We start from the raw sequence: 11,781 nt of genomic DNA on the forward strand, positions 1-11,781 counted from the left end.
AATGACCGAGCTTCTGGGATGGTATGGGACCAACGCTCAGCAAAGAACAAAGAATTTAATACAAAGGCACAGATTATTCCGTGAGGCAAGGCAGGCAGAAAATGTAGCAATTTAGTTTGAGGTAACGCGGAATGAATAGATTGCTGAAGAAAGTGAAAAGGGCATAGTTACATGAATCCTTTTCAACAGAAGAAAAACACTGAACATGAAATTTTCCCACAGGCAGAGCAATAAAATTGAATTCTACCTAATCTCACTCAGAAAATTTCATTGGAAATGAACATGAATTGAATTATGAAACATAACGAAATACATATGAAAACATAAGAGACACATTTGCTACACTCACAACCACAAGAATCTCATGAAACAGAGCCGCTGCCTTTCATTAATTCTCTGTCAAAATTACACAGTGAAGAAACAAAGTTTCTTTCCCACAAGTCTCCCAGAAGTTACAAGCCAACCAACCCTTTGAAAATAGTTTGCATACAATATATAGAATGTGTAAGGAAGAGATAGAACACCCAAGGGTTGGGGAGTTACTTGAATCATTGCAAAATGGAGATGGAGAGCCAACCATCAGCTACAGGTGCAGCGCTACAAACATGACATTTGGCTTGGGTGACCGTTTGCCTTCCTTCGCCACTTGGATAGAAGCCAATCTGGAGAAAAAAAACTTTAAATGCCGCCTTTGGTGCCAAAAAACCGAAGTGTAGATGAGCGGGCCCACTTGGAGAAGTCGCGAACCAAAATTTCGCGAAACAGAAGCAAATTGGGCAATTTTTCCTCTATGTGCCGCGCCATTTTCTCTGTGCGCCATGCTACTTTGGGGCCTATTTTGGGGCACTTGTATGTGTCCAAAATGTGCCCAAGTGGGCTTGTTGGAAATCCTGTCCTGTCTACTTTCTAACCCCACTAGAATTTTTGAATTTGGTGCTCATTTGCCCCTCCAAATCTTCATTCTCCCAAGACTGCTTCCTGTGTGTCAAAAAAGTGGCAGAGAGGCCATTTATGGGTTTTTTTTGACCTTTTGGAGACTCATCTCTTGCCAAAATTTCTTGTCCAGGCACCAGTAGTCATGATTTTCTGTGCTGAATCCAAAAATGCAAACCATTCCTCATTTGGAGCTCTATAATTTTAGCACCGTGCCACAGGGAGAAAAACCCTGTTTTTTGCCCAAAAATTTGTGAGGTGACCAAAAATTCCCCAAATTTCTTGAAATTTGGGTTGGAGGTTCCCTATGAGGTGTTATGATAGGCCAAGGAAGCCTCATCCAAGATTCAAAACTGATATTTCTCTTTTGCCTCTTTTGCCTTTCTTGTTGCTTTCCTCAATTTCGCCTTCAAGCTCCTTATCCGGGCCCTTGCACTCATGTTTTGTGTCCTGTAACGATAAGCCATGTGTCTCAGTAAGGCAAGGTCCTGGTCGGCCTTGTCCAACAGCCTCTCCAAGTGCATGTTCATGCTCTCGAGATGGGCCTCTCGATCCTCATTGATCTCTTGCTCCAATGATGTGAGCTCAACTCTTCTCCTTTGAGAAGCTTGGCGATGCTCACAAATGTTTTGCAGCTCCATAATCGCCTGCTGATCCTCAAGTTGCTTGTTTCTCTACTCCAGGTACTTCAAGTTCCACTTGGTCCTCTCCAAGTCAAGGGATAAGGACTCAATCATTGATTTCTGCTCCTGGATAATCTCTGTAAGCTCTGCATTTTTTGGTTCTACATCTGTCTCATCATCATGGAGGAGAACGAATTCGGTCTCTTGTTCACTTGATGGCCCTTCCTCCTGCACCGGCTCCTTACCTCTGCCTTGCTCATGTGATGCTGATGTCGGAAGCGAGGCCCCTTCCACCCCGGGTGGAGATAACACTCGCTTTGTTGCTGCAAATAAGGGTCTACTGCCTCTCTGATAGGTGATGTATACTGGCATAGTAGCAGTCTCATGTCACTCATACTGATGAGATGGGCCACCTATCTCATGCTCTGCCTCTGATACCACCTGTGGAGCGCTGAAGAAGTCACGGGAGATGAAGTCCTCCCAAGCAATACCCTGCAATCCCAACTGATGGTCCACCAAAATCCGGATAAGAGCAAAGTGATAAACACTGTTGAGCTGCTGTTGAGGGGTCTTGTGCTGCATGAAATTTTTCATCCTCTCTATGTTCCCGTAGATGAAAAATGGGAGGTTCATCATTCGCACCCTGGTAAAGTGCATGAGCAACCTGATGTGATAGGCATAAAGGCGAGAAAACCTCCCCTCACAACTGAAGTATTTCATGATCAGTTTCATGAGCAGAGCATACTCATCTCTCAAAAATCTGAACAGGAAAACTCTCGTGAGCTGACTCAAACAACTGGCCTTAATGTAAGGCTCATAATGATGCCTCTCCACCTTCTTCTTCTTATGCCACTGTTCTCCAACATTTGGTATGCCTGTTGCCACTGATATGGCTTCGGGTGTCAATGTGAAAGTGACCCCAACCAAGATAGACTGACCTCCATGTAGGTGAAGTGCAAAAAGACGGGCCAACTCATGATGAACTCTGACATTTGCCACCCTTTGACAAAATTCAAAACATGCTAAGTGTTGGAAACATGACATAGCAAGAGGGCATGCCTGCAACTCGGTGAGGGTGTTTGGCTCATCTCTAACATGCTTGCCACTCTGGTGATGTCTCCTGGGGGCCTGTTCTCCTGAAGCTGTATCACTGTGGGTCTCCTCATATTCTGATGAAACCTCGGATGCCATGACTTCTGTTTGTAAACTGAGTTTAGGCTACCCTTTGATTATAGTGAAGCTGGAGTTTGCTTTGACAATCTGCCACCAAGGGGACAATTAACAAGGGAGTATTAGGAGGGGGATAATATAATGGGAATAGGGGTGTATAGGAGAATTTTGTTTAGGGATATACAGGGGGTTTTGGGGTATTTTGATAGGGTAGGTTTTGTGTTTTGGGCAAGGTAAGGTTTTAGGGTTTGTAAGGTAGGGTTTGGGATTTATTTAGCAATAGGAAGAGGGGAAAGGGAGTATGATTTTGGTAGGGTTAGGGTAGTGATTATGGGGACAATGGCATAGGGGAATAAGGAACAGGGGTAGGGTAGGAAGAATAGCCTTGGCAGCAATATCACTGTAGCACAAACCCTAGCATAATGGTTTTCTTTGGTGTCTTCTTTGTGCTTGCTTTATGAAATTTTTTTGCATTTTATTACAGGCATAAAATCATCATATTACCCATAAAAATTGGTGCACAATTGAATTTAGGTAGCCTACCTTGCAAATAGAAGAGCTCCACAAAAAATTTGAGGCGATTTGGCAAAGTTCTGGGTGTTTTGCCCTGTGCGCCGCGCGCCGCGCCAGTGGTAATTTTGAACTGTGGGCGGGCTCTGTGTGCGCCGCGCCAGGTGAGTGCGTCGCACTCCTGCCTATGTGCACCGGGCGCGTTCAGATTGCTTCCAACTCCCTCAAACGCTCACGATGCACACTCACACCCTTTGCAACGTTTCTCCAAGGCTTGGATTAGCAAAATGACTTTTGATTTTGATGAAAACTTGTATATATATCCTTGGTAGTGATGTTTTAAATTTACTTTTTAAAAAAAACCCACTTTTCTAATGTCCTGTTCAACACTTTTTCACTGATTTTAATATAACCCTGATTTTCACTTTTCCTTTGAAATTTTGGCTCAAACGATGAAATTTTCGACACTTTTTGCAGGGATTGCATGACAGAGCATCTGGTCACAGGAATCATGACTACACCTGAAGGAATAAATTGTCGACTCTTTTTGAACATTTTGTCACAAATGACACTATTTGACTTTTCTTCAAAACGTAGTTTTGAAGAATAGTCGAAGTCTATCATCATGATGATGAAACTCTGCGGATCATTACTTTGCAAGAACATCCCTCTGGCCTGCATGGCTTTACTGGACATATTAAAGACCAAATTGATCAATCCCTAGACCTAATGACCAAAAATGACCTTTTTCCGTTGAAGGACCAGACCTTGACTGTTATGGACTTTTTGATTATTTGACACAAAGACATAAGCCAGCAGGAGCCAGACATGAGGGGAAATGACTAGCATGACTTTCTCCATCAGATCATGGCATGCCCCCTAGCAGAATGCAGTTGAGTGAATGGAGCGTGACACCTAAAAATGAAATGCATAAAGAGTTTTGATCTCTGACAGAGGACTGACCAGACCGACTCTAACATAACACTCGTGTGGACTAGGGTGAGGAGGAGAGAGCGAGGGAGTCATTCCCGAAGGCAGATGTAACAACCTTGGTGAAAATTCCTTGTAATAAAAGTCAATAAAGCTCCCATAGGAGGAAAATGAAGGAAAACAATGCAAAATGAAGAAAATAGAGGTCGCATTCATAAAAAGGCTTCTGAGGATCAGTTGGTAGCCTATGGGAGCCTTTATTTCCATTGTTTTCCTTCATTTTCCTCCTATGTTGCTTTATCAATAGTTGTCGTAGCATAGGATCCCGTAAATTGTGACAACCTCATAAGGTTCTAAGATGTGTCCATGGGCGAATCTTTCTAGACAAAGTCCATTGGTTCGTTGTCGGGAGTGGTAATAGCTGCATCATCTAACTTTATTTTCTTCCTCTGCCTTTTGATGACAAATTTATAGGTAGGGCTATAAAACACATCTAATGGGGGAATTTCCTCAATTCTTAAAATAATTTCAGAAGTGGGGGTGGCAGGAATGAGCTCCACATCCTGAGTGCCTACAATTTTCTCCACTATAATTTCTTGAGTTGATTTGTGCTGTGGAGTCTGTATCTTAGATGTTTGTTCCTCTGTATGGAGCTTCTTATTAAAATGCTCCCGTTCTTTTTCTAAATCAACAACTGGGGGTTTCGCTAACTGAGTGGAAGTAGAGGGAAGTTCAGCCTGTTTCTTTGCCGAGGTTTGTTTGGGTGCTTTTTTTGTGGTTTTGGCTGTGTCCCTTTTGGACTCTCTGTTTTTATTGCCCCCATATTGAGACTGTAGCTGTGAGTGCTCTGACTCACGAGTAGATTTTTCCTGGGACTCTGCTTCGGAATTTTCTCTGGAGCTTTCGTCTAAGCTTACACTGGGAGTTGGCTCCCGTATTGGTTCAATCTGGAGTAGGTCCAATGGGATCTGTAATAATCTCCTTTCCCTATATTCACGGGAGGCTTCAAGATCATCTGGGGCAAAAAGTAGTGATGATATATGCGTCACTTCTGAAAACTTATCTTTTTGTAGGAAGAGGTCATCGAAGGCATCTTCCTCATGGGTGAATGGTTTCACTTTCACCATAGTAGTGAAGTCTTTGGCAGTGCTATTTGGGTCATACTGTCTTCCTAGGAATGTAGCCAATTTCAGAGATTTCATAATCTCTGCTTCCTTGCATGCATGTCCAAAATCGTGTATTGCAGACGAACCACATTGCAACGAAAATGTAGGCCAAATGGCCTTTTTCTGTTCCTTCAATCCTTTGCTCAGCCCACCTTCTCTTGCTGTTTGGTAAGCTATCTACCTAGCCATTAACTTATCGGGGACATAGTATGGGAGGAAATGGGTGAAGAAATGCTCCCGAATACTTTGATATATGTAAATGTATCCTCCCCAAACCATCTGGCTACAGGTAGGATATCTACTTCAGCTTCTCTAGAATATCTAGGGGCATTCCTATTGTAGACTTGTTTATGAATATGCAGCATAACTCCTTGAAAAGTTCTGTAAAAATGGGGGCGAAACTGAGATTCCCACATACTCTTATGATATATATGGATAGGAAGTGGGCCTTGGACAGTCCAATTCCATCCCATGATAGGAAATTTGGAACCAAAACAGATAGCGTCCATTATAGGCACTTATGAAAAATGGAGGGTAAACCCTATAAGAGACACTCCTCTTTCTCCTATACTCCATTATGGCTTTCGCCAAATTATCAGACAAAATTTGGGCTCAATTCATTATTGTTGCATTTACGACTGCATCTATTAATGGCAGCCATTCTGGGGAAGATTTAGTACTATCGGGCTTGTCGAACATTCTACATACCATGGTTGCTGCTAAACTATGAGGGGGAGAGATAGATAATGTAGAATACATACCCATCTTATCCTTTTTGATCTTGCCTTCGTTTTCAGTCCAGGTTCGTGTGACATCTGCTGGGTCTTCATTCTGCTTAGCAAATTTCTCGAGGAACTATTTATTGTAAATATTTTGTGGCTCTGGTAGGTTGTACATAAGCCGCAGACTGTCCGGTGAAGAGGATCCCATAACCCCCTGCCTGCTATTCTTGAATTCTCTGTCCGAGACGTCCACCTGATTGATAATCCACTTAACCATATATGTATATGGAATTATCTTCGGCCTCATGGCTATGCGGTGCAGAAATGAGCATGCTGTTTTGAAGAAGGAGGCGTAAGAGGAAATATGACCATTGGTTGTGGCCTTTGTTACCAGAGGTCTTGGTTTCTCTTCATTTAATAAATCATACATGGCCTCCCATGTTGAGGTTCCTCCATCTTTACTACATGTACTGTCAGAGAATAGAGGGATCATTTCTGATTTTTCAGACGTGGCTGCCTTTCCCCTCTTTGCCATTTCTCCCAACAACTCTTGCTGTGGATTGTTCCTGAAAATGGAGCGAAGCAAAAGCTATCGGATAGACAGAAGTAAAAATGAACATAAGAATGAATGATACAAATGATTTTGAAAAGATGACAAGAAAAGAGTTTTTATTAAACACAAGTGAGAAGATATCGTATCACGTAGAACAACTTTTCAAACGTAAATGCCATTAACCCGTAGTAAATTCCCACTAATGGTTTCTTATCCATAGCTTTATTTCTCATTAATTTTTTGCATTGTAAGTCCGGAAAGAAACTTATTAGGGTGGCGAGATTTTTATCTGCGAAAATGCCGATTTTGCGATTTGCGATGCAATATCGCAGATGACATTATCGCATTTCGTGTGTGTGCTTTCTTTCCCATTCCTTTGGTTTCTGCGAAATGCGATATGTGGGGTGTTCTTTATTAGTTTTCAAAGCATAGTTTATTTGATAGGGTTTTCTTTGTAAATATTTTCTTCTTCACGCAACGGACTTGAGTGTTTTTGTAACATAATTGGCAATCGGGTCTGGGGTCCCATCGCATTTCGCAATATCGCAGGGTTGATAAGTTTTTAGATCTTTCTTAAGGGTTTCCAATGAGATGCGATAAGGGTGAACGCATCATTGCAATATCGCATTTCACATGGTTAAAGATACTTTGTGAAGGTGCTTTCTTTGCAAGTAGCGATATGCGATGCATGCCTTACTTTAATAAGAAATGTTTTTAGGACTTAGTTCAAAATGAAAAGTCTGATAGTTTCAAGGTTAAGCGCGATAATCCCTTTTGATTGCTTTTCCACGAGTTTTGGTAGTTAACAGGGCTTTTGACACGCTTGATCATGCGATATGCGAAAAGGCAAGCATCTGCTATCTTTTCAAAGGGTTTCATCTTGATATCTTGCTTTATTCCAAAAAAAAAAAACAAGAAAAATGTCTAAATGTTAAATTTATTTTTTGGAAGGAATTTTTAAGGATCCCCATTTATTAATAGAATATTAGCTATTATGTTAACAAATGGGGGGCAATTGTTGAACATCACAACAATTGGTGATTCACTGGAAGAACCAATTATCTCTCATAGTTTTTTGAAATTTATAAAAGCTTCCAAAATAAAGGTAGTTTAGAAAAATAAAGATACATGAAATATAAGATAATTAACATTACTATGAATCATAAAAACAACATCTACCTAATTACCATTATTTTGATCATTCTTTTTAATATGAAAGTTGCTTTGTCCACATCGGTCATTACTTGGTTTTAAAGATAAAAACAGGGGGACTCTCACAAATAAGCTTTTAGGTGTACTCAATTGTCATAGGTAGAGCCTTTGCTGCTAGCAGGCGTCCATAGCCTCGACAGGGTTACCTTTTAACCATCAATGATTCAATATCCCATCTAGATAAGAATGAAATCCTTAAAGATAAGTTCAGGTTTATATACTTGTTTTTCTAAACAATTCTCTTTTCTTTAAATTTTCATTTTACTCCTTAAAGGCCATTGTCTTGGTTTGGTGACCAAAGTTGACAATGCCATTCACTGGTTATAACTTAGCTGAACAAGCTGGCTCTTGATGAGGCCCCTTGTCTTTTGATTGATGCAATCTCAAGCCATTACCCCCTTTTGATATGCAGTATTGGTAATGTCAGCTAGTCATTTCCCTATGATCATGGTAAGCCGACTCTTGATGAGACCTCTTATCCTTTAAGTTTAAGCATATTTTAGAATTACACTATGAGGATGAAAGCTTACTAGATGGGAAGAATCATTGACTCTCTAAGAGTTTTTGGATGGCAATTGTGGAGTTAAAGATGCTTTTTTGTACAGAGACTTTGCTTTGTTGAAGATACTTTTCTTGACTGATGTTAGAGCAAAGGTTTCTTATGTTAGAGAAAAGGTTTCTTTATAAAGTCAAGTTTTAGTAAAAGACAAATAATTTCAGTAAAGAAAAAGCAATTTGAGAGCAATAAAACTTAACCCATGTTTCAAATGTGAAAATCATCTTCTTAACCATCTTTACTTATACAAGCGAAAAGTCAAAATATAAAAGAGACTATTATTTGTAAAGCCAAAAGTAAATGCTACTCAACTTTTATTTTTCCTAAAAAGTAAAGACAATAATATACAAGGAATAGAAGAGGTGATCTTCTATGAAAAACATTTCTTAAGGATCTACCCATTAACAGGTATAGATTCTCTCTTGCATGATAAATCTTGTAATAAAAAGGTTGATGGGCCTACATGTTCCACAATCTGAAACGGGCCAAGCCACATTCGTTGGAACTTGGTATGCTTACCTTTTTCCTCATGTGATTTATCCCATTTCAATACCAGGTCTTCGAGCTGAAATGATTTTGTACTTACAGAATTAGCATCAAAGGAAGCTTTGACTAACTGTTGATGATGTGCGTGTGTAATTTTGGCCTTTTCCCTTTCTTCTTCGAGCTTAAGGATTTGTAATTGTCTCACTTGCATAGAAGAGGAAGGAGTTTCTTCAATAAATTGAACTAGCGCTAGCAAGGGAATAACTACATTTGTTGGAAGGACAACTTCTTTCCCATAGACCAAATTGAAAGGAGAAGTGCCTATGGAGGCTTTCTGTGTTATTCGATCTGCCCATGAAAATATTAAAGACTTATGCCAGTTTATCTGACTTTGATCAATGGTTCGTTTAATAATTCTCATGAGTTTTTTGTTTGTAGATTAGGCTAAGCCATTTCCTTGAGGATAATAGTTAGTAGAGTATTTAAGTTTAAAACTTCTTTTAAGACAAATTTTGTCATAACGTTACTTGAAAAATAAGATGCATTATCAAACATAAGAGCAGATGGTAGACCAAATTTGGTAATAATAAACTGATCGATGAATTCTGTTGTCACCTAATCTTCATGATTGGGAATTTTATGTAAATAAATAAATTGGGAAGGTGAACAGTCATTGGGAGATGAACTGAACAATCACTCCCTATTGTATATAAAAATGGGTTACCTATGGAATAATACATCAATCAGTTTTTCTGCCTTTGGAGAGTTACTGCCTGGCCTGACATGGTATCAGAGCCAGTCCTAAAAATAGTCGTAACTCCCTTCATCTCTGCCACTGCCTCTGTCCTGAAATAGTCTGCCACTGCCTCTGTCCTGAAATAGTCTGCCACTGCCTCAGTGCTGAGCGTTGCTCTGCCTCTGTCGCTGGCCTGACATACCCAGAGATGCGTTGGTGCCTCATTTTTCTCTCACCCAACGCTCATGGTTGTTAACGCTCTCACCGTTCTCTCACCTAACGCTCTCACCATTCTGAGGGATTCCATGCGCAGCGAAAACGCCATCGACAAGATCGTTGAACGCTGCCTGATCGTTGAAAACAACACTGCTGTGTGTTGAGCAAGACAAGGATGTGAGACCTTCCATGAGCCAAGCTGTCGAAATGCTTTCTCAACGGGATTTCTTTACACCAACAGAATCCATATTGCCTAACAACTCAGCCCATTCAGTTCAAGTCTTCTCTTCTTCTTCAGATTCCATGTTGCCTAACTACTCGGCCCATTCAGTTCAAGTCTTCACTTCCTCTCTTTCCACAGTAGAGGGTCAATCCTCTTCCTCTTTTTAAGCAGAAAAGTGTTAATAGCCTGGGCAGCCGGGAGAATCTTCCAGCGACCTCCTCCGAAATTTGATAGATCCGACATTGCAGAAATAAAAAAAAAAATTATGTAAATTGCGATTTCTGCCATTTGGATCCCACTTCCAGCGCTTGTTATGCTTAACACTGTAATTTATTATTTGAGAGTAACTTTTGATTTAATACTGTGATGGATCCACTTAGAGATCGTTGAAATCCCTCCAGACATGGATTGTGAACGCTGTTGAACGCTGCCTGAAGCATTGATCCCGGAGTGCATTGACTGTGTGATTCGCCACAGCCCACCAGGATCTCTTCCGCCATGGATTGATGATTATGGGCCTATTTTTTGGCCATCGAATGTCGATTCTCATTCTGGTTGAGTCTGCACAAGTTTTTGAGAAGTGCATACAATTGGATTGTATACATGGACTCCTTTAGGACCGACAATATGTGTGGATTTTGAAACCAATGTGTATTGCTACACACTCTTCAGGAAGTAAAATTCCTACTAATTTCTGCATCATATTAATCCCATTGTGATTATTTTTATATCTTATTATTTTGGTCAAGGTCTTTCAACTTTGATATTAACGATTAAAAGGTTGGAATATGTGCGAAAGCGGCTCAGTTTTGATAAGCACATATCAGAGCGCATTGTTGGTTTTGATAAGCACAAATGAGAGGGCATTGTTAGTTTTTATAAGGAGTTTGTGAAGAAGGGACTTGTCTAGCTTGTCTACACATCGTTTGTTTCAGAGGATTATAGTTTTTGAGACTTGGAGATGCTGATGAAAGGGTTTAAAAATCATCAGCCTTTGATTTGAATGCCTGTAGTATTGCACAGTTTTTTTTATCATTTGAATGTAATGCTGCGTTGAAGCATTAAAGTGATATGTAATATTGAAGTGATATGTACATAATATTTCAATGAAATGCTGATACTTCTATCAAATATTAGAGGGATTTGAAAAAAAAATATAGTGCATAAGGCTGTAACGTAAGGAAATTTTTTTTATCAGCAGAAGTATTTTTTTACAGAATGCATTCAATCATCTCTATGGTAGGAATAGTTCTCACTGGAAAAGAGAACTATCCTGAATGGTCCCGGATGATAAAACACACCCTCATCTTCAATGAGTTATGGAAAGGAGTGTGTGTCGGAGAAGGAGATAATGACCCAGTGCAGCCTACATCAGACAAAGAGCTCGTCATTTGGGAAAACAAGAACAAGAAAGCCTATGCATTAATCGCAACATCTGTAAATGAAGAAGTAAGTCACCATATTTCATCATATTCAACTGCCTTTGAAGCTTTACAAAAACTGAAAGAACTCTATGACTCACATTCTGCACATGAAGTTGTTCAGCTCATGATTAAACTCTTCACTCTTGAACTGAAAAATAATGATCCTCTTGCTCTTGCATCTGAAGTAAAATCCATAATGCATGATATCAAATCCACTAAGGTTGAGCTGGATATCCCTCTTATTGCTTTTCTCAAGGCACTCTATCCTACTTACTCCAATTATCTTGAGTCTTTACAAGCAAATGGAAATCTTAAAGATAT

Source organism: Pinus tabuliformis, chromosome 7, assembly GCF_031772625.1.
Source record: "Pinus tabuliformis cultivar Carrire ecotype Pingquan chromosome 7, CPIR1, whole genome shotgun sequence".
NCBI lineage: Eukaryota > Viridiplantae > Streptophyta > Pinopsida > Pinales > Pinaceae > Pinus > Pinus tabuliformis.